Source organism: Lepeophtheirus salmonis, chromosome 4 (genome assembly GCF_016086655.4).
Source record: "Lepeophtheirus salmonis chromosome 4, UVic_Lsal_1.4, whole genome shotgun sequence".
Classification (NCBI taxonomy): domain Eukaryota; kingdom Metazoa; phylum Arthropoda; class Copepoda; order Siphonostomatoida; family Caligidae; genus Lepeophtheirus; species Lepeophtheirus salmonis.
In genome coordinates, this window is record NC_052134.2 from 23,780,923 (window position 1) to 23,805,823 (window position 24,901).

Consider the following 24,901-nt stretch of genomic DNA (forward strand, 5'->3'; position numbering starts at 1 on the left):
TAGCTACTATTAAAATTTCTAATTAATATTTTTGTTATAATAAATTGTTTAGTTGGGTTTTTTTATTTTACCCCTACTTTTTAACTTAATATCACAAATATACGTTATAATACTTTAATTTATAAACTTACTGGTAACTTACTTCTACGGGTTAAGTGATAGTCATAAGTTTTTGAGTACTGATTTTATGACATATCATATTAGCGACTTTAATTAATATTTGTTAATAAATCTATAATATAGAAATTTGGAAGTTTTTTTATGATTTTTACGAAGTAAATCAGTTATTCCTAAATTTGAAAATTTCGTATACTTTTTATATTCATTCTTCTAGTGTAATATGAAATATATTTAGAATATTCCCATTTTTATACCATCATCACGTGATATTCTACTGTAACTTTATTCAATAGTACCATATGTCTCGTTCCCGCTTTTCACGCGTACTCGCTCGATGTCCATCCCTACCCATACATAATTGTGATTTGACAATACAAAAACAATCAGAGGTACCATCAAAAATGAGTCTGGATTACATTTTTATAATAAAAACGATTAATTATTTTCCATTTTATCATCTCGTTTCGATTAGTCCTTCAAAAGTGTTCCGAATTTTTTAACAGTGCTGCTTTTAGAATATGTGATCACTGAAAAATGTATGAGGTCTTTTACTTGCGCATTTAGTTAAGGCAAATGAGACAAGAACTGTATTTAGAGAATTCATACTTAAAAAAAATTAAGTAGTAATTTCTTATTTGCTTGTTTTTTATGTTCATTGCAGAAGCAAAAGTTAAAAAAATCACTATTCGTCCAAAAAATAAATTTATTTCCTCAGATATATAAAAAAATATTATATATATATATATTATCCTGTGGACACCGCTGATATGTATTCCAGCCTGATGGTATTTACACTGTTTGTCGTCAAAATTTCGAAATTCATGTGCAATCGGCTATTTTTTTATATACTCTTTTTGAATTTTGTATGCAAAGAGCCTTCTGCTTTAAAAAAAAAACCTCTATGTAAGTAGTTATTTATTAGCATGCAGATTGCATATGTTTAAAAATGAGAGAGTATATTCTTATATTGTGTGTTATTCAAACTCTCCCATAACAAATATTTATGTTCTTACAAAATATACTTAGATATTTAAGGCCATTTGAAACTGCTTGTGGAGAGATAAAAGTATTTCATACTTCAGTACACTTTGAGGCTAAAGAAATGATGGTGGCTTGAATATATATATGTATGAATAAAATAATCATGTGAACATTAGGGTAATGACTTATTTATAATCTCATACCTTTAACATTTTTTTGAATGTTTTTGTACATTAATTTTGAAAAAAAATTCTTTTGTTAGTAGTTCGAGTAAAAAAAGTCACGCATAAAAGGTTTTTATTCATGTTATTATCTTATATCTATAATTGTAGATGTATAAAAATATTTTTAATACAAACTTAAGAAATATGTAAATAAAAAATAAAATCCAAATCCTTAGGCTCAATAAAAGTAAAAATTAGTTGTAATCCAGTCATTGGATAATATATATCTCAATGTGGAGCTATCTTTTTTTTACGACAGGATACGTATAAATCTTATTAATTTAACACCTTTAAATATTCAGAACAGGAGGATAATAAGATATTGTATTTACATTTTTTGATCAGCTCTCTATAACCTACCTATAAAGTATCCGTGATCCACTTTTGAGTTGCAACCCACCAATTGAGAAACATATCTATAACATAATCTTGAATATAGTAATAAGATTCTATATAAATAAAAAATTATATATATGCATTACATATGCGTAGGAACCTATTTAAATATGTATTTTTTGTTGTGTCCCAAAATATTTAAAAAGTTATGCATCAACATATTTAAGTTAATATATTCATAGGAATGACTTATATCGTCGTTAATATGTGATGTTTTTTGTTCTTTTAATATTCCATCAAATAAAGATGATTAAGTTATTCTTAGGTAAAATCTCATCCATTGGTACTTCAGGAAATCAATTTTGAAAAACCTGCATCACCCTAGTGACTATATATTGCTTTATGTGTGCATGGGAAGGACTGACTGCCTTAAACTCCCCTTTCTCTATTTTCTACTTTCGTTTTTCATCTTGAGAGAAAGAGTTTTCCAAAAAAAAAAAATATATGATTCAATGCAGATATATACAGCTGTATGTGTAACATATTTTTGCTGAGAAAGCCTTTTATTCAACTTCTATTTTTTTTTATTTAGGCTTTATTTAAAGAACCTACAATTTAAGGAAATGCTTAATTTACTGCAAGAAAAAAGTTGATAAAAGTAATTCATGCCTTTGTTGACCTTGATAATGTATTTTTCATAAGTTTGCTCATGTTTTATTGTAACTTATTTTCTCTGGACTCTTATGCTTATAAAAGAATGTGTGAGTTATCAAAGTTAAAAGTTTGAGTGTAAAGATGATCAGTTTCGGGCGCTTACATGCATGGTAAAAATCCCACGATAGACTATAAAGGAATGGTGTGTTTTTACCTTAGCAAGAATAATTTGAAACACAGTTAATAAAATTCACAGGCTTATAATAATATACTCGATTTCCTTTCTAAAGAGTTCGGCTCTAACACAATTTCTTAAATAAGGAGCAATATCTCATTTGTCTCACTATTATTTTATTATATATATAATTTGCCTTTAGTAGGAGAACTAATAGCAAGTTTTGTAACTTGAAAATATTCTAGCGAGAAAAAAGCTTCTTCCCACGGCAAGTTTTTGTCTACTCAAAAAAAAAAAAAAAAATCCCACAAAGTTAAATATATTTTCAAGTGATAAACAATGTTTTAGTGTGAGTAAAACTTTTTTTTTTTGTTCTAAACTACAAAAATTATAAAGGTAATCTTCTAAATAGTATAACGAGAGACACTATAGTCATAATTTTGAATGAGAAGACGTATGCCTCTAATAAAAGCAACAATTGAGCAATCTGTAAATAAGTCTTAAGAAATTAACTATAGAGTGGGACACAAAATTTAAACTAGCATTAAATTACGATTGCATCCCCGTTATTTTTAATCATGAGGTTTCATTACGCTACCAAACGATAGGAGAAACAAAAATAAACAAGGTGTGTTTTTTACTGATGTCTTTAATTGTAAAAATATTGGAGCAACAGCAAAAAAAAAAAGAAAAAAGAAAAGGATATAAGCTACACCCTGTGACATCAAGAAGTCCATTAAGGATGGAAATGTTGTTGAAATTTCTATTCTGAATCTAATTATATCTCATTTCTGTAGGCAAAAATATGGCTGACTGGCCTCCTTATGAATATCATCCATACCCTGACCTCACCCTCCTTGACTATGCAGTTTAAAGTGTCTTAGAAAAGAATATCTGCTACACCTTCCATCTAAATTGGATTCACTCCGAGCAGCCATCATGACAGTGTGGTGCTCTATGGACACGGCTTTTATAGTCAAGAGCCGCCACCCTATTTTGCTGGTATGTCGGCACTGTTATTACTTGTGAAGGAGAACCTATTGAATAAAAATTATAGCTAAATATAATATTCAAACATTTAACAAATTGGTTTGGAGTAGTCATTTCTTGATACTATAAAAATCACGTTTTTCGTAATTTTGTCAAGCTATTGGAAGTTTTGGATCCCCACTGTGTAGAAAAAGAAAATAAATTAATTAATAAAGCTTATTTAATTTATTATACAAATGAGGATTCATTTCTTAGTGTGATCTTTTGACTAATTGACGACACAAATACACAGACAAAGCAAAACCATTTAGAGACAAAATAAGCTCAAAGTTATTCATGGGATCAATAGTAGTGAAAATCATAGTTTTATTAAAGTGTATATTCCGAGTCTTGACTTGATTACTACAACTCTGTAGATAAATCACTATAGTATTCATACGAGTGTAGCTTTATAAAATTATCCCGAGGAAGAAAAAAAAAGTATCAATTAGATTGTGTTTTTAATATAGATATTTTAAAATATATTCACTAAGAACAAACGTATTGCACATACATACAACATGAATTCTTTCAACGAAATTAACCATAATAGCCTAAAATAAGAGCATTACTTTAAAAAGTAGAAACACATTTTGTAATTAAATTGTATTCTTTATATCATATTTACTTGATCTTAAAAATCTCAAAGATGATTTATTTGGCATGTCGAACATTTCGCCTCTTATCAATTTGAGTCTGAATGAGGAAAATCCGTGTTCGATATTAATTGTACATTGAATTATTTATTTGTTAAGTCTAGAATTAATAGTTTAAAAAAAAGAGTTCATATGATTCTATGTCCAAATGGCGAGACAAGTCATTTGTTCAAAGTTCAAGTCAACATTCCCTTAATCATGTATATAAAAAATTACTCAGACCCGGATACGATTACTACAGCTCTAGGGAATTATAGCAAGTTTTAGAAAATTAATAGTCTACCCAACATTACGAATTGAAGAGAGTCTACACAATTCTTTGGCTAGAGTTATAATCCTAAGAGAGAAAATGTACCGTCAATCTGAGGTTGAAGGAATTGATCTCTGGGCATTGGTTACATTTTATCCCATATCGAGACTGAGTTGGAACCAAGAATACGAGATATAAACCCCTAGATTAGTGTTAAAAAAACCCTTGATGGAAGTTTCTCTTTCTAATTTATTTAAGGATTACACGTTGCTTTCTCTATAAAAGGGGTTTTATTTTTCAAAATGATGTGCCTCTCATACTAAAATAGTGCCAAATTATCTTATTATAATTCCATTTTGGGCGTACGCTATGAACCAAAAATAAAATGCACTGCCCAAATCTAGATTTTTTTGGATCAAATAGAAATTAGTTTTTCTTAAAGTATCTCTGGGTTGGATCAAATCACATTTTTAGATTTTTGTTGAAACAGTTCTTCATCTAAAAAAGATTCCAATTTATTTTTTTAAGACATATCAATTTAGACAAAATAATTTAATCAAATAATTACTTTACTTATAGTTTGATATCCTTGATGATTAACTAATTTACATAATGATTCTTCATATGAAAATATTATTAGGGAATGCTTATAAATGTCATAAATTTATTATGAAATCAACTTTACCTAGTTAATACAAGTATATTTTAATGTTTCTTCAATGGACAGATTAAGTTGCACTGCTTAAGTATAAGTATACATGATAGTGTTACATTTACTCCATCTAACCCAGGAATCGTCTTTGAAGTCGATATACATAGTATATATTTTCTTCTCTAGGAACAACTGAGATGCAAACCTCCGCACATTGAGTTGAAGCTAATAATTTATCTGGAGCGTGCTGTCCATTGAGATACATCGTTACATATTAAATATATTTTGTGTACAATATACCTAATATCTTACCTATAATTTAAAAAACAACAACAACAACATAATTTGTAATTTTACACTCTCCGATTTGGATGAAACTTGGCACAATTGATGCATGTGAGTAAAAATTAACACCTGGGAAATTTCATCCCATTTGGATCAATATCTAGGAGATATGATCTTTTGAATATTTGACTTTTTTTGATAAATTTGACATGGACCCCAAATTTTAAAATCCCATATCTCCGCAACCTCTCAACAAATATCGATTTATGAACTATTATCGAAAATGTAATAAGCCCAGAAAACCAATTTCGGTATTATTTTTAAACTAAAAATATAAAAGGGGCAATGACCTTCTAAACTATAATTTGACCTTGGATTTTACCTTAAAGACCTCGTGATATTGAACATAGAAATACATAGAAATTAAAGTTTATGCTATCCACTATAATATTAAAACAAATCCCTCTCCTGGATAAATAACTCTGTGTAATTTTATTGGAATAAGACTTGGAGATAAAAAAATCTCATGTGAATTTTATGCTGAAGACACCTTTATTTTTATAGAAGCTCCAAATGAGGAAGAAAAAAGTGAGGTTCTGTATAAAGATGTACGATTGCTTCAAAAAGAAGTCTGGGTTTGCAATTAATAAAGAAAAAACAATGATCCTAAGTATGAGACAGAAAGATATAACTTGAAAATCTATAGCCCGATGTAATGTTGTTAGCTCAATTAAACAATTGGGAATAACATTGAAAAAGTCAGGTACCGACACAGTGTACATGATGGATAAAATGAAGAAAATTGAAGTAGGTGTAAAATTAGTTTAAAAAAAAACAACGAACATAAGTTTCATAGAAAGAGAATGCTGGTGGTACTTTTATGTAAATTCAAAACTTATATATTACTTGTCTGGAGATTGGAAGGGGATGTCTAATATTGCTAAGATGTTACAAACTATAAGAAGAGTACTATTTCCAAAATACAATATAGAAAAACTGGAAGTGCCCAAAAGAATGGGAGGATCTGGATTGAACTCTATTGAAACAATAATTTCCAAGATCTTTGGGAAAATGTATTTTAGAATTTTAAACAAAAATGTTACATCGATGATGGACATTAGGTAGGGGTGTGATTTACGGTGTTTACTTTTCGGGTCAAGAATATTGTAGATTCCGACGAAATGAAAGATACATTAGGTATTTTGGAATAAACTTGTAATTGGGAGGAGATACTGTAGATAACAGCTATCCTATTTGCGTCAGAATGGAAGGACTCTTGAGTCACAGAAGGGGAAAAAAGAAGGTGGGATCTGCAGAAAGGGCAGCTTTAGAAAACAAGACAATCATCAGCGACATATTAAGAGATTGACATGTTTTGGATGGATTAACTGGAGAAGAAGTGGTAAAATTTACATGCTACCGGATGACTAATAAGTTAATTGCACTTGGAAAACCAATTAATAAAAGCGTGGTGCCTTCTTTTAATCAAGAGTTACCCCCGGCAATTAAGAGAGAGAGAGAGATTAGGTTTTAAATCAAGATTTTACAGAAATAATATAGATCAATGTCCGCTATTTAAAATCCATTGTTGGAGACTGGAGCAGGATGAAGGAGAAAAAAGTTCAAGTCAATTTTTTCCTTACAAAAGAGCATAAAGAATATCGAATGTAGAAATTTGCAAATGCATATAAATAGCAGAATACTAGCTTGCAACAAATTTACAGGGAAATTTCCTTATTAGACCAGCTTTGCACCTTTGAATGTGGAGAAATTGACAACCAATAGTATATGTTTATTTCATGTCACAAGACAAAAATATTTAGGGACTTGGCGTCTAAAATTTTATTAAAATTAGGACTGGAGGAGAAAACGTGGACTTTCTTGTTTGGACCAATGGAAAAAGGGTAACAGATCACCTTTGGGGAGGAACCTTTAGTGTTTGATAAAAAAGTTTTTGTTGATTTGCCAGAAGGAAAAATTTATGAGAAGTAAGGATAGCTTAAAATATCATTTAACTGTACATTTAATGCGTAAACTTTTAAGAAATCAACTTTTAGAAAACACCTACAGACACCATTAAGATTGGTGATAGGGAACCAATTGTATTTTTTAGTCATCCTAATCGAGGAAGTGTTAACACCTTAATTTATTCAAGTGCTACTTGTCTGTTTTTGATAATTGTTTTGTTTGTTAAATTTTACCTTGTAGCTGGAGATTGGATGAAATATAAATAAAGAAAACATGCAAAAAAATAATTTTTATTCTTGCGCTTTTTTTTCAGCCAAAGTCAAGGGAAAAAAAAGGCTACCAAATCAAGACGTCATGTTAGAGGATTTCCAGATATTGCAACCCCTGAGCCTTAGGTCAAAATAACACAAGAAGAAGCAATAATACAACCTCTTAGTTTTTTGATATGTCATAGTAAATAGTATGAACCTTCATTTTCATACAAGGTCAGGCAAAGGTAACGATGTCTTCAAGGTCAAACCCCTAATCAAATTCAAGTTGTTGGTTTTATATGACCAGTTTGTGACCTCTCCTTAATTTCAAATCCCTGAAAAAAATACTTATAAAAGTGGGTTAGTTCCATATTTTGACATTAAAATAATGGCAAAATACAAGTTAATTCTCACATATTTTTGTAATCTGCCCATTATTAAAGGAGATAAAAACTAAAATACAACTTCATTGACTTACCTTTAAGGGTTTTGAAATTATAAAGCAAAAAGGTACGACAGTTAGAAAAATTTCATTTAAGACTCGTTTTCTCTCATTTAAGACTGTAATGTTTTAGTACTTTATTAAAAACAAAATTTAAAGGTCTCTTTATTACATTTTGTTCTACAAAAGCAGATATATATTTTTTAAAGATTGATGTTTTCTACTTACTATCTCTGATTCTTTATGGAAAATAATGTTTCAAAAGGATGATAATTGATGGAAATGCTATGTAGAGATTTCTAACAAAAGAATGCTAAAAAATAAATTGCTCAAATCTTCTGTGAATGTCTAATATTTCTGTACTCATGAAAAATTAATATACTTTTTTAATGCACCCCATGTTATTTTTAGATGATACGATATCATTTTTAAACTAGGGATAAATAATTTTCATATTTGGTTTTCAAATTTACGCTTCCCGCAATTTTACCAATACTCACATCCCTAGTTATTTTACTGTGAGCAGAAATATTGAAAATCCTCACAATATGTTTTGACATCTTTTTATATCCATAATTTTTCTATGAAATGAAAACAAACCACTTAAAATTAAATTCTTTCTTCCACTAGTTATCAATGATTATATTAATATTACTAGACTTTGCTCCAATTGTGATTAATTAGTCATGGTAAACGTGTATGCAAAAAGAAAAAAAATGTACGGATAATTCGCAAAGAAATACTATATAAATATATAAAGTCGTGTAAAGTATTCTAAGACATTCCTCTAATTTGATCATATTTCCTTTAAAATTCACCAATTCATATAGAAATTTGTATGCGATACATAATTTAGTTCTATAATATTTTGTGTATTTAGTTTTCAAAAATGCAGGCTTAAACAAACTTCATTCGACTAATTATTTGCTTGTTATTAAATTCCCTTCTAATGTTATGCACCTTTCTCGTTAGGATTATTCATAGATTTTCTGTTGGATTCAAGTATGGAGACTTTGAAAAACAACTTGATGCATGATTATTTTGGTTCTACTAGCACACTTGGTTCTTTTTGAAGTATGAAGCTGCAAATAAAAGGATAACTGTTAGAACCATTAAAAATGAACTTGGTGTCGTTAGAAGGTTTTACAGATCCCACAAAATATTATTAAATACAGGAGCGTCGCTAGCTTTCATCATTTGAGGGGGGCTCAGCCCAAAAAAAGAGAGAGGGAAACATAAAGATACTGAAGAAGACGAGAAGAGGGAAGAAACATTGAGAAGGAGCCCAAACATTTCAAAAGAAAATGATTGCTCATTTTATATGACGTCTACTTGCTGTTTTTCAAACTGATCTGTTCGACCATTTTGGGTTCTATGTGTGATAACACCCAATACAGACTTATAAATGTATATTTCATATAAGACACTTTTTTTTTGGGGGGGGGGATTCAGAAACTTTTAGGGGGCTCGAATTCCCCCAAAAAGAGGCTAGTGACGCCATGTATTTAATACAATTCCCATAGCTTGAAAATTATACAAGGGATGCCAAGAGTTTGGAAACTTTTTCTGGGGGTCCTATTTCTACATTATTTATAAAACATAAATGTTCATATGATAAATCTTGAAACTCAATGGGACGGTTCTCCTGCAAACTCTTCCTATGTAATAACAAGAGTTTTACTTGGGATGGTGAGATAGGGGTTGCTCAGAAATTTTAGGACGTTATAAAACATTATTTTCTGTTTTTCTTTGGTTTTAAAGGACAATTTTTAGTTGATAAAAATTTGAGGGGTTATATTATTAGTGGGACAATTTTTTAAATGACGTAATGACACTGAAAGTACTTGTTCTAGTACCAATTTAGTTCAGTATCTTTTTAAATGCGACAGTACCCATATACAGAAATACTACTAAGGACCTTTGAACAGAATATACCAAGAAAATAATATTATAATATGCATCTATTTTTCATATAGCAATAATTCATCATGAAATGAACCAACAATATCCAAGAAAATCACTCTAAAATCTGTGATTGATAGACTACCATTTTATTAACGTGAAATAACCTACATATAAGCCTCCAATACATTTGGCCTCTTTTATTTAAAAAAAAGCAACACAAAAACTACTGACAAATGATGCATGTAATTTTATATCATCCTTGTTCCAATTAATTTGCACTGGGGTTTGCATATAAATAACTGTACTTTTGCAAAACAACAAATACATTCTCCCATTTCCTCAATGATTTTTCAAACCATGTATCAAGTTAAACAATCCATTATGTCGATTGGATACAAACATTTCTTTATAATTTATCATGTTCTGATTATAAAAGGGGAAAAAATCCTTTAGTGCTTTTCTGAGTACATAAAACTCTAAAGATGATGCTCGATTATGTCAGAAAATACTTAATATTATTAAGTGGGTATTGTTTATTGTGTTGTATTTTTATTTTTTGAATAATGAAAAGTTTTCAATGATGTCACAGGTTGGATAATAAACCAAAAGGGACACCATATTAAATGATCATTATTGTTGATAACTATGACTTCCTTGCTCGACTTTCACAATAAAGGAAACATGTAAATATTACCTATCTGTAGACTACACATTACAAATTTTCCTATTATTTTTTAAAATATTGATGATGATTTTATGGAGGAGAAATTTTGGTCATATAATTAATTTCATTTTTTTTAAAGAAACAAAACATTGCACAAAATTTCGCTACCCTTAAAAGGTAATTTGATAACAAATTAATAATTTGTTTTCTTTTAAGTTAAGTCATTAAAGCACAGTATGCTGCTAAAAATTTTAACCAAATATAAATAATAAAAAATTAATGTAAATGTAATGTCACGTCGACAATAAAAAAAAAAAAAAAAAAGGATCCACATTTTATTTTCTAAAAAAGGACTAAGAAAAAAAAAAAAAAAGATTAAAATACAAAATTAAAATATTAAAAATAAAATAAAAGAGCCCTGCTCACGTTAAAGCTGTCTTTAGTTGTCCAAAGTACTAACTAATTTTGTCTTAAACTATTTTGTTTCAGGGCATTTTGCTTTAGGACACTTCGCCCTAATTTATAAATTAATGAGATTTATACGTTGATTTTGTTATTTTTGGTTAAAATTAATGTTCAGTTGGAATCCAAATAAAAAATAAAAATACGTAATGTTTATTACCATAAAACGTATTAAATGGTTTTTGGTGTAAAAATGATAGAATCATTCCTCAAATCTCACTATGTAATGAATTCAAATTTGAGACAAAATAAATAATAATACTTGTATAATAAGAAAAAAACAAACAAGGAAACGATTCGAATAGTAAAATTTATAAACATTTACTTTTTAGGAATGTTAAATTAGACTTGATGGATTATTCATACTAGAAAATACTTATGGATTGACGAACAAGCATAATATTAGACAAAAGCAAAATTCTATTATTATTCCAATAATAAAAAAACAACAACATTTTATAATCTTAAATTTTGCATATTTTGATTAATAAAAATCAAAAGGAACATCAATTTGAACCAAAAATAAACAATAACCACGTATAAACTTCATTTAACTATATAGTAAGAGGAAATATTCTTGAGGCAAATAGTTTGAAGGCAAAATTTCCGGAAGTGAAATAGTTTAAGGTAAAATGTCCTGAGGCAAAGTAGTTTAAGGCAAAATTACAGGGTACTGTCAGAAGCAAGTGGGAAATACGAATGTTTTCATTTTTCCTAACTATCCCTAAAGAACCAAATGCCTCGTCTTTACGTCTCTCGTCTAATAATTAGAGAAATTAACCGTTGGTCGACCGCTTTTAAAATTTAAAATCGGGTAAAGGGTTTAATTCAAACTCGATAATTGTTAATACATTAAAATACTTAAGGGAAATATTTATATTTACACATAAAATGCACATAATATTCATTTGTTAGTATACGTTCTCATTACTATGACAGTTGCTAGGAGGAAAATTATTTTATAATATTCGACATCTAAAATGCCTATTCAAATTTAGCTGTTAGGATATTTACTTGTTCAATATTACCAAACAAAAATCTCTAACTATAATGTTATAATGTATGTATATTAAGGTTAGGCTGATTTGACCATTTTTGCAAATTTCGACTTTCTACATGCCCTGATTGTGAGAGTTTGTTCATATAATAACAAAAAAGTAATTTCTTAATCCCTAACCAAAATAATCTTTTGAAGAAAATAACTTAAAGATTTACTATCTATCTATATATATATATATATATATTTATCATTTAGTTAAAGAGATATATATTACCGAGCAATATCAAAAAGGGGGAAAATTTATATTTCTTTCGTGAGCTCAAAAGATCATTTTCATCTCATCAAAAAGCTAAGCCGTCAGATGAAAATTTTTTTTTTACATCAAAGGGCTACTACAAAAAAAATTATAGTAAATGTAGTTTTAAATGTTATTTTATTAATATAACAATAAACACAGAATGCAAGCATTGTAAACTGTTTTACGTAAGAACTTTTTTTATCTCGGTAAAGTCTTAGAAATTAATTATCTGTATGAAATTTTCAAGCTCATTTTCTTTTTAAAAAAAATAAGATTTTTTAATACTGTGGCATTACAAATGTTTAAGTAAAAAGGTGTGAGAAAAAGTAATTTTGGATTTTTTGCTTCATTTCAATGCTTTAGAACAACGTTTCCCGAAATGGGCGATACAACTCCCTAAAGGCGCTGCTTTGATCTAGGAGCCAATAATATGATAAGAGGCAATTGGGGCGGTAGTCAAAAAACGGTAATTACATATTATTATATTGAACAAACAAGTTGATCTATAAAATTAATAAAATATGACTACAAGGTAGCAGCAATGTATATGCTCAATAGTATCCAGTTCATAATATATAAGTACGTTATATCGATATTTTATTAATGTATTTCATTATTCGTGACTTTATATATTATCCTATACTCAGTATGCTGTTTTTCTCAAATAAACATAGACTACTTAGAATAAATACTTATACTGTATTTAAAAACTAACCTACAACACAAATTATGTACCCTAATACTTCAAGCAAGTACTTAAAGGACGTCCAGTAATGATAAAACTTTATAAAAATATTTTTTGCATCAATAATCTTTTATTTCTTAACCATTTAAAACCTATTCGTCTACAGTTTTAGAAAAGTTCAAGGCACAAACTATTGTAAATAAGGTTTCGATCACTTCACGACAATCTAATAACGGTTTGCGTACTTCTACAACATATTTTTGCTGATTTCTAAATCTGGTAAGGCTTACACGATTGGGCAGCAAGAAAGATTATGCACACAGTTTCAATTTGCTATTATAATACAATAGTTTTATTTGAAGCCATAAAGATTTATTCCTTTCTTATTGGATTGAAACCCAAATATGAAAGAGAAGACTTTTTGAGCTGAATCAAATTTATGAGAGTTGTAGCTTTCGAATGCAAACAGACACTAAATTATAGTTTTATTGTACAACTCGGGACATAACAAGTTATGCGCCCAAAAACACAACGGTTTACATTTTATAACTTTATTACTTAGTCGCTATTAAAAAGGTGGCTACTCTTTAGATCCAAATCCCTGAATGAAATAGCCAAGGATAAAATAACTTCAGAAAATAAGCAAAAATTAATTATGGAGCTAAAAAATACTTTAAATTGAATTTGAACAAATTAATAAGAAAAAGTCTTCAACAGCTCCCCCTCCATTTAAGAGAATATAAATCCGAAGAGCTTGATAGCCCCTTAACGACTGACAATTCAATATAATTTTGGAAATTAATACACAACCTCCCTTACCCTAACTCGTATAAAAACAATGCCTGAGATATCATCATTATTTTTTATAAATAAATATGGTAAACTAGTGAGTTGTAATAACTGCGCTCACAAATAATTTTTACTTATGCGTAAACGTTAATAGTCAATTAGTAAGTACGCGAAAGTTGTCTAAATCCTCCTCAGTATAATTTAAAAGTAATATTATATGTTGCAAACTTTGAAAGACCACATAGCTACTAAAATAATCAATATTAAAACTTTAATACTCTTTGTTTACGATTATGTTGAAAATTTTAAAATAGAAAAAAAAATCTTTAAGATCACATATATCTTGCAGGTTACAAATTAATACTAATATGTTCTACAATTTAACATACCTATAAATGCGGCCCCTTCCAATTCTACTCACATAATTAATTAAAACCAGCAATAATTATAATTTTAATTGAGTTTGGTTATTAACACATTAAAGGTGATGATTCTTTTTTAGGGTTGGAAAGAACTTGGAAGCAAAGTTTGTCCATCTATCATTCAAATGAGAGAACTATATATTTTTTTTAATTTAAGAAGACCTGTGGGGCTCCAATAGTGGTTGGTTAATTAATGAAACTATCGCAAGTATCAGTAGTATTTACATATCATCATAGTTATATAATTTGAACAAATGATTTTTATTGTTATATGAAAAATTAAATAATCATATATAGAAAGGTAGTCACTCAAATTTTGCATTTTCCTTAAATAGTGGACGTTTGCAACGTCTTGTCTAAGAAAAAGACCTGATAAATCGGATACTATTGTTGCCTTTTGTCAACTTTAGCTAGCTGTTCCTCTAAAAAATAGATGGGTACTGGATCTTTGCTGGGATGTCCTGTCGACTGGCAGGACACGTACAACTCACAGTGTAGAAAATATTTCAGCCGTAGCCGAGAGTGTAGCCGAAGATCGTGAAAAATCGATCGAACGTTATCGTGCCATGGTAACATACTTTTTGGTACCTCAAATTGAAACACATGGTCTCCACGATATTTGGTTCCAACATGAAGGTGCCACTTGCCACACAGCGTGCGTAACAATCGGCTTATTCGATATCAATTTGGTGAGCAATTAATTTCACGTTTTGGCCCGGTGAATTAGCCACCAAGATCGTGTGATATCACACCTTTGGACTTTTTTCTTTGGAGCTACGTAAAAGCAAAAGTCTATGTGGATAAACCAGCGATGATTGAAGCATTGGAAGCAAGTATTGAGGGAGTTATTCGTGAAATTCTGGTCACAATGCTCATATGCGTCATCGAAAATTGGTGCAAAAGAATGGACCATTTAAAGGCCTGTTGCGGCCAACATATGAAGGTGATTATTTTCTAGAAATAATTGTAAAGGATTGTTTGTTTGGTTCATAATAAAGTTTTGACTATAATATAATATTTTATGTGTTTATTTCTACAATCCAAAAAGTGCTCGTATTGAATCACCTTTCTTTGACTAAATGATGAATATACATAATAAAACTTATAGTCAATTTTATCCAAAATTATTTAAGTTACGGATTAAAATATTTATTATTCATTATTACATGAACAAACTCTCAAAATCAGGGCCTTTTTTCAAACTCGTAAAAATGGTCAAATCGACTTATTCTAATATTTAGTATCTAATCTAAGCGCATTTTAAAGAACGTTCATCAAAATTTATGCATCAAATTGAAAGAAAATATTTTTTTATGCATATAAGCCTGTGAACATGACTACAAAACCTTAAGATTAAAACATACTTTCAAAATTGTAAAAAAATATAATATTCTATTTATAAAAATACATTCACAAATACAAAAAAAAAATTATAAATTGGGAACTATTTTAGAAATAAACTTTCTAAACTTTTTCAACTGTCAGCTGATGCAAGCTGACAATTTTTTTTTGGGCCACTAGCTCCACTTCACTTCGGGTGGTATGAAACAAAGCACTGCTGGCTTGCATTCAAACATAGGAAAACCAAGTCTTTTTGATATTTCCATCAGGACACACCCCTTGGATATAGGTTGCATCGTCCCCACTTATCACAGTGAAGTGGCAAATACTCACAGTCATCATACACATATCTGGTCGGGGTTATGAGGGTCTTGGGCATATTGTTTCTTTTGAGGAACATTTGATGGGGAGGAGGTAGATGGTCGGCCAACTTTGGATGATGGCTTGGTTCAAGCTGTGGGCGACTGCAAATTTTTACGTAGGAAATGTACTTGAAAGTATCAATTTAGAAATAACTACTTTTTTAGTCTCCCATACACTAAATCCTGGAATAATTGAAAAAAGGTTAGTAATAACTGGAGCTCCTCAGAAGAATATCTGCCCCCAGGGCAAAAATTATCCAAAAAAGCGCTTGCTATAATCATAATCAAAATTAAAGAGCCTACTAATCAGACGGGTGTCAGTTTATAGGAAGAATAGTAAAGCTCCCGCCCTTTATGTATATATAAGCATGTAAAGAATAAACTTGCAGTATTCCTGTGAATAGAACGAATTCATCACCCAAAGTTAACATCCCGCATAATATGATCAACTGATAAAAATGCAATAGAAACTTCTCTAGAGTAGTGTATTTGAATTGTATGTAGAGTTCACCTTTACCTTTAAATGTCAAATCAACCGTCTGATGGAGCTGTTTTTTTGAAAATTATTGGACCCCTTTAAATCTTTCTTGGATTATATCAAGCTACACAATTTTGTTCAGTAAGGTATAATAAAATATAATACACTATAATATCCTGAAAAAACATAGCTTATCTTTGAAAATTCACCAAAAAGTGTGCTCATGGGGAGAGTGATTTCTCTGTTGTTAATTCCTGTGAAGAGTCGAACTTGCAATACATGCTTTAAAAAAGAGTGACCATATATGGATTTATTTTTTTACATTACATGCATCACCCAAAAGATAGAGATTGCTGAAACAGATGGAATGAAATAAAAACACATTTTCAATCAGATTTAGTTACTCAGAATGTGCTCTACTAAATAGTAGAGTAGGGGTTAAAGGGGTAAAAATAATAATACTCAGGAGGTTTCATATAATTATTTTAAAAAGAAAGAAACTAAACTGTGATGAATATGTATATGATGGAGAAAGTTTTTTAATTCTTATAAACTACTTTGTTTGTTCATGTTTCCTGCAAGATAGGTAATTTACATCATAATGATGTCACGTGAAAACCCCCATTGTTTGGTTGAAAAGGCAAAATTACCTCTTAACATCGTTTTTTAGGAAATAGTAGCTTTCAAGACATGAATTTAATGGTCTTTTATTGCAAAAGAATAATACCTTTCTTTTTGTCAATGTGTTTTTATCTCATAGCTCTATCCTTATCGGTAAGGTTTGAACAGGTTAGAATAAGATATTGAAGTATTAGACATCATTAGGGACTTACTAAAGATTGTAATTAATTTGTAGAAACAAAAATATGACTAATTTTACAGGGTAGTTAGCAGAAACCGAATGGTGTCCCTTGATTTCAAGTACAAGGTGGGTTTAATCACCAATTAGAGTCTCATGTCTTTAATCACAACTTTAAGTTCTTAATCCTACGCCTATTAAGTTAATGCATGGTCAGTACATCTTCCCAAATATTTTTAATTTTATATGAATCTGGCAATTTTTCTTCTTTTTTGTTCATAATATTCAATAGTTTCTTCAATATTATAATGAAAAACTTTGTCTAGCACAAAATGAAAAAATAAGAGCAATGTCGGTTAAATCTAGAAAAATAAAACTCAACATCCCAGCGAAAAATAGTGAAGTTAAAATCTATGAACTGATTTATCATTAGGTATCAATATTTAAAAAAGTATGATCATGGATTACTTAACACTAATGTTGAGTAATCCATGATTAGATTTTCAAATTAAAAAAATCGTAGAATTGAAAAATAGATTGTAAGTTTATTCAAACATGTTATTTTATGCGTGAAATAGTCTAGATCGACTGATCAATGTAATCATGAGTTATTAAAATTGAAGGAGATACATATGAGTCATATGTAAATATAAGTGTACGATAACTTCGTATAAAACATATTCGTTAAAGGACAATTTGTATAAACCATTTCCGTATAAGGACATTTCGTATAAAAACAATTTCGTATAAAACCATTTCCTATAAATTTATGAAGAAACGGGGACTTTATTAATTGTCATTTTGTACCCGAATATTGGAGGTGTTTTCGGGTACCCCGATACTTAACTAACCTTTAAGAGCCCCTTACAACCTCCCAATTGTACCCCAAATGTTAGAGGTGTTTTCGGGTACTGCCGGATCCCCAAGCGGGATACAACCCGCGATTGATACTTGAAGAAACTACGAAGAATTACAACCCCCCACCTTCCAATTGTCCCTCAAATGCTGGGGATATTTTCAGGTAACGACGGCTCCCAAAACGGGATGCAAATCACCGCTGATACTTGAAGAAACTACTCAGAACCTCTCACAAGCCCTCAATTGTATCCCAAACACATATAGGAGGAATATAAAGGAGATTATAATTTCAAGCCAACTTAAGAACTTGAAAACAACACAAACATTTGGGGTATAATTGGAGGATTATGAGGGGCTCTTATTAGTTTCTTCAAGTATCGGTGGTTGGTTGCATCCGGTTTTGGGACTTAGCGGTACCCGAAGACACTCCTAACATTTGGTGTACAATTGGGGGATGGTGGGGGTTCTTAGTAGTTTCTTCAAGTGTCAATGGTGGCTTGCATCCTGTTTTAGGACCCGGCAGTACCTGAAAACATCACTAACACTCGGGATACAAGGGGGGGATGGGGGGGCTCTTAGTAATTTCTTCAGGCATGAGCAGTGGATTGCATCCAGTTTTGGGACCCAGCGGTACCCCAAATACCCCCAACATTTGGGATACAATTTGGGGTTGTAAGGGGCTCTTAATAGTTACCTAGTTGTCGCCGGTACCCGAAAACAACACCGGCATTCAGGCTATAAAATGACAATTCATAAAGTTTCTTCCTGGTTTCCTCATAAATTTATACAAAATGGTTTTATAAGGAAAAAAAATTATGTGAAATGTCCTTATAAGAATATGTTTTATACGAAGTTACCTATTATTGTAAATATAATGTAATAAATAAATGTCAGAAATAAAAGTTGAACTTGCTGTCGCAATAAATTACAGAATTTGAAATGAAAGAAATATCAACCCAACTTTATCAAGTGCCGCATCTTCAGTTTGAGTAGTGGTGATAATAACGATTTTTTGTATTAAAATAGGCAAAAGATGGATTATGCTTAACATGTTGAAAAATTCACAGAAAGATTGTTAATACATATGATAAGTTTAAAATTCCTCATATTCAAGCAAATATCTTCTCTATATCTATGTAGAGGGGAGGATGAGCTCCCCTGATAAGAGATTACGCATAGATTACTATACGTTATAATATGATAATACATTCTTTGAAAATAAACCACAAACATATATTCATCACAGAAATAAAATTACAAACACTAATTCTAACACTTTTGAGCAATTAGAAAAGGGAGATCAGGTTAGCCATTAATTGGAACATGAAGTCATCTATAGATGGAAACTAGTTCATCAAAAGATGCTCGTCTCCATTACAAAATAAATATGATGAGCTACGAAGGAAATGATAATCTTATTACAATTTAATGGGTATTCCCTCAAAAGATGTTTTCCTTCGATGAGTTTTAATTAGATTTCACTCCGTTATACTCACTAATAAAGCTGATTTGCGATTACAAGTTCGATCTGAAAGGGATGGAAGAAAATCCTGCATAAAAAAGTATCTCTTTCTTCGGTGGAATTTAGTCATACTTTATAATTGCTATTGGAGAACTTTTTCAAGTTTCACCCCCAAGAAATAAAATTTCCCGACAAAATAATTCACCAGACGATTAACAATTACATAATTGATTATTTAGATAACAAAGGAGTGTTCTCTATGGACAATTTTATCACGTTCATGATTCATCACTTTGAAACAAGAATTAATTCTTATCTTTTACAAGTGTTACATAACGAAATAATTTTTTATTATTTATTTTCAAGGCAAGGAAGTGGCGTTGCTAGTGTCTATCGAAATGTATAGTAATCTATGCGTAATCTCTTTCTCCGTCTCTCATTTCAAACGCCAAGAACCAGCTTGAAATGCATTTCAGTGCTAAAAAATGTGACCTGTAATCAATAAAAAATGAATATTAAGGATTTCTTGAGGAGTTATCTTCTATATTATTAAAGCAAAGTTTGTTTGCTTGTTGACGTTCAATAATTCCCACCAATGTCCTGTACTACCGCTAGTTAAAAAATAAAGAATAGGAAAAAAACATGAAAAAAAATAAAAAAAGTAGAACTGGTAGAGCCACAGAAGATTTTGCCATTTCTAAGAAATAGATGCTTCTAAATATTATTTTTTGCATATCTGCCCCTCCACTATTGCAAATTCATTGTCGCTCCTCTTTTGTTAAAAACAAACAATAATTCTGATGTATATCTTCACTAGTCTTTCCATACCTCTAGGCATGGCTGACCCAGAATACATGGGAAAAGTATTAAATGGAACACTTTTGAGATGAATGCCTCGATCTTAAATCCATCCTTGGCCCACAGATTGGTGGCTACCACCCAATTGGATCACGTACCTTATCATATTAATGCTTCTGTTATATTCCTTACCTGAGTTAAAAATCGGCAATATTAGAACAGATGTGAGTAGTTTTTCTCCTTCTTTTTACCGATTAAAGGGGAGGGGGAGAAGACTGATTAGAAAATCAGTCTTGGGACCGATCCAACACTAAACAATATATATTCTAAATATTTTGTTATATTGAGAATGTATTTTACTGCAAATGTGGCGGTTCCAACATTTTAACGTCCCGTTTAAATCTTAGGGACACTTCAAAATTGGACATAAAATATTCTTTGTCATACCTCGACCATCTCGGTCTCAATGTATTTATGAATTATAAAAACTTTGATAAGATCTAAATTAAGATTAATTGTGAAATATTATCGTCCATAAAAGATAACTGAACGAGATGAATTTTAATTCTGATATAATTTACTTAAACATTAGTGAAAAGGATGCCTTGTAGAAGGCGTTTTACATTTTTCATGTACCGATGTTAGAGACGGACTGGAGGATAATAAACGTGGAACGGAACCGATATAACCCTATATCTTACTGATGAGAGAGTATCTCTCAAAGACGATAGAATGCGTCCCTAATTTAAAGATTGCGGTGATATGAAAAGTTTTTAATATCTTACAACAAAGTTTTGGTATTATCATAAAATCTTTATTATATGAAAGAGTTACTGAAATGAGTGATCACAGTGTCATGTGAATCCTTCAAAGGGTTAAGTATGGATTAATACTTAACTGTGTAATTTTGTATCAGGATTCGAATAATGAAAGACCTTAATAACAAAAAATATAAATCAATCAATTCACAGCTGCTTCAATGAGACATAAAGCTATAATCAGTAAATATACAAGCAAACAAAAATATATTGTGTGTTTTTGTCAAATTCTACCTATACCTATTTACGTTCAATGGACAATCATTCAAAAAAAAGAGCTTCAGATGTTAGTTTTTTTTTGTACAAAATACGGATTTATTCATTAAATCATAAAATAAACTGTATATTTGTTGTGAATATTTGAAAAAATTATGTTCCTTGTTATTACTATTTTTTTATCTTTGTGTGTTTCATAAATTTTATTCGTCATTTTTTTTGTAGAATCTATCAATAATATCCGTAATTATTAAATGATCATTGAAAAAAAATATGTATCCCCTTTAATCAATCAAGGAATTACTCATTTTCAAAGGTACAATTACAGTAGTCAAAAATTTATGTTTTTAGTTTGAAATATGATAGTTTTAATATCAAGATAGATTTGTTCGGAAAGCTTAATTATCAAAGTAAAATATATATTCATTTTACAGTATCATATGCCACAATATTTGATATGGATGTATATATCCCAAAATTTGGAGGTGCGTTCTAGTTTATTTCTAAATCATAAAAACGAATTCAAATTGGACGAAAAAGACTATACAAAGGACAATCTTTCTTTAATAACATTATCAACAATCTACATCGGCTTTCAGCTTTGAGCTATAAACATCCAATATTTATAATAATAATAAATACTTTAGTTAATGTATATTAAAAATAATGGAAACCTATACTCTTCTATTTTTCTGTCCTAATAACTAGATATAAGAGTAGGGCATATTTGAAGTTTTACATTACAAATTCAATTGGTAAACTGAAGAACATTACTAAAATCTAACCGAAAATAATGCCATGTAGAGATAGTATTAGGGACTTTTTAAGGACCTATAACACGTACAATATATATTTTAAATCCTAAATGCATTAATTAAGTATGTTAATCTATTTAAAAAAAATATTTTAAGCGCCCTCTATGTTGTTAACATACCTAGTTTTAACCCATTATTAGTATGACGTAGAATTTTATATAGTCTTTATATCTTGTCGCTGTTATTGGCCCTTAAAACAGTTCCAGTAGTTACCATTTTCTATAATTATATTTTAGTAGGGTACTTTAGTTTACCAATTAAATTACTTTATTATAAATTAAGTATATTTCACTTCACGGGAATAAATTGACATCATTAATAAATAAGGCTTAATTGTATTATTCGAATTTAAATGAATGACAGTTGATTGACAACGTCTCTGGCTCATTTTTATAATGACGTCATTTGACAAAGATGGTTCTAAGAGACAGTTTTTGCGTACAATTCGGACACTTCCTACAAATTTATGACGGGATAATATTCAATAACAATAAATTAAATCATTATGAACATCAAATTCATAACTTCATCAAAGCATGAAAGAGTAAAGTCTTAATGCAAATAAAAAAGATTCTAATATTTGCGTATAGATTTTCTACGTCAAACTTAATGTAAAAAAAAAAAAAAAATAGAATAAATTGAAAGGAAATTTGGTAAAAAAATAATAATATTTTTGTAAACTAATATTTAGGCTTCAAAATCATTACAGTTACATAAGTAAAATTAAAATACAACTGACGATGTTATAAACAATATTTATGTCCGAGAGGGGTGAAAACTTGCTGCACCAATTGATTTTCATTTTTTTTTGTCTGAAAAACAAGTGTAACTCGTTTTCAAAATTATAATGTACTTATAAACACACATTGGATTGGATGTGTATTTGTCATTTCAATTGTTTAAAAAATTATCATATCATTTTTAGGTCACAAAAAAATCTACGTTCAGCCCCTAAAGAATCAATACGACCCTATTATATTTAGGGATCATAAAAATATAGAGTGGGACATCAATTTTGGTTTTTACATGTTTTGCTTATGGTCTTATGTGCTCAGAAGTGTCCCTATCTATTCATAAGGAAATGTAATTTAAAAAATGAGGTCATGGTCATGATTTTTTTCCAAAAGTAAACAGGAAGGGGGGCGGGGAAAGACTGTCACTAATACGAAGAAACTTAATGTTTAAAAAACTTGAATTCTATTCGTATTTAAATAATTCAAAACATATTTTTATGTCAATCTGAGCTTGATATAAATCTTCCTGAAGATAATTTTTTCTCGTGAGCTAAGGTGTTATCGTGACTTGGACACAAAGCATGAAAACTCAAACCTGATTCTAACTCGAAAAGGTGAATTCACATATAGTAATGTGTAGCAATGTAGTGTTAATCGGTATACCAGCACTATAGTGATACTGGGATACTCACACATTTCATACAGTACTATACTAAATTGGTATTAAAAATTAATTCATGCAGTGAAAATCAGTATTAAAAATACTGACGACCCGATAACGTATTCATCAAATTTCTGAACTAGCCCCATCCCACTTACCAAACAACAAAATCTTTATTTGCATGCCGATTGATCTGAACAACGTTTTTGATTTTTATAAGTTGAAAAAGTACCGAAAATTACGAAATTATAAATTTTGTTCCAGATCCAGTAATATCGTGACAATATATATCTAATAATATATATATAATATAATGTCATAAACTATTTTTTGACAAGGTTTTTGTTGAAGGAACTTCCTTTTTTAGATTTTCCTATTACTCATTTAATTATATTAATTTTCAGAAATGGGTTTTTGATACTCAGTTTTGGTTTACGAACATTTTAGATCATAATTTACAACCATTTATTTTCTTCTTTATGTGCTTTGTTGATGATGTATTACTATTCAATGCACACAAGTTTATATATTTATTTAATTTCATATCATTATGAACAGCTCTTTGACTGCGTCATTCTCAAAATGTCTTTGATTTTTATCTTTCTAATATTTGTATAAATATTTAAGCCATGTTCAAATATATGTAAGTATTGCCTATGTGAAATTATTTTTATTTGATTTTAATTTTCATATGTATTTTTTTTTTTTTTTTTTGATATTTAATTAAATATAAAAGGCTTAGATCAATAATTCATATTTGAATTTTAAGCGTCTTTACATCAATTTTATAATTAATTATTACCTTTGTGTAAGTTCTATCGATAAAGCAGGTTGATACAAAAAAAAAGTTCCAACAATAAAATTGATATAATAGCTAAATTACAATTCATTTGTAGATAAGTGAAAACTGCTTGGATCCCGATGAGTGTAAAATCCTGCCTGAGATAATATCCAAAAAAAAAAAAAAAAAAAAACTAGAATAATTGTGAAAAACAACTTTTTGCTCCTTGTCCGCTAATTAAATTTGAGTCTTTACAATGAGCAAAAATAGTCAATAAAACATAAAACTTTATTTTTTATGGGTTACCAACTTTTTTAATATTTTTAATGGGAAAAATTCTAGCAGTTCGAAATCTCTCACCATTCCATAGCTGATAAAGCTCACAAATCTATCATTTTACAAATCTTTTTAATTGCAAATTATAGATATAAGACCACTTATTCAAAAAGAAGACATTAAGAAATGCATTTACGTTATATTAACAATTAAATATATGTTAACTTTAACTTTTAACTTTTTAATATTTTAAT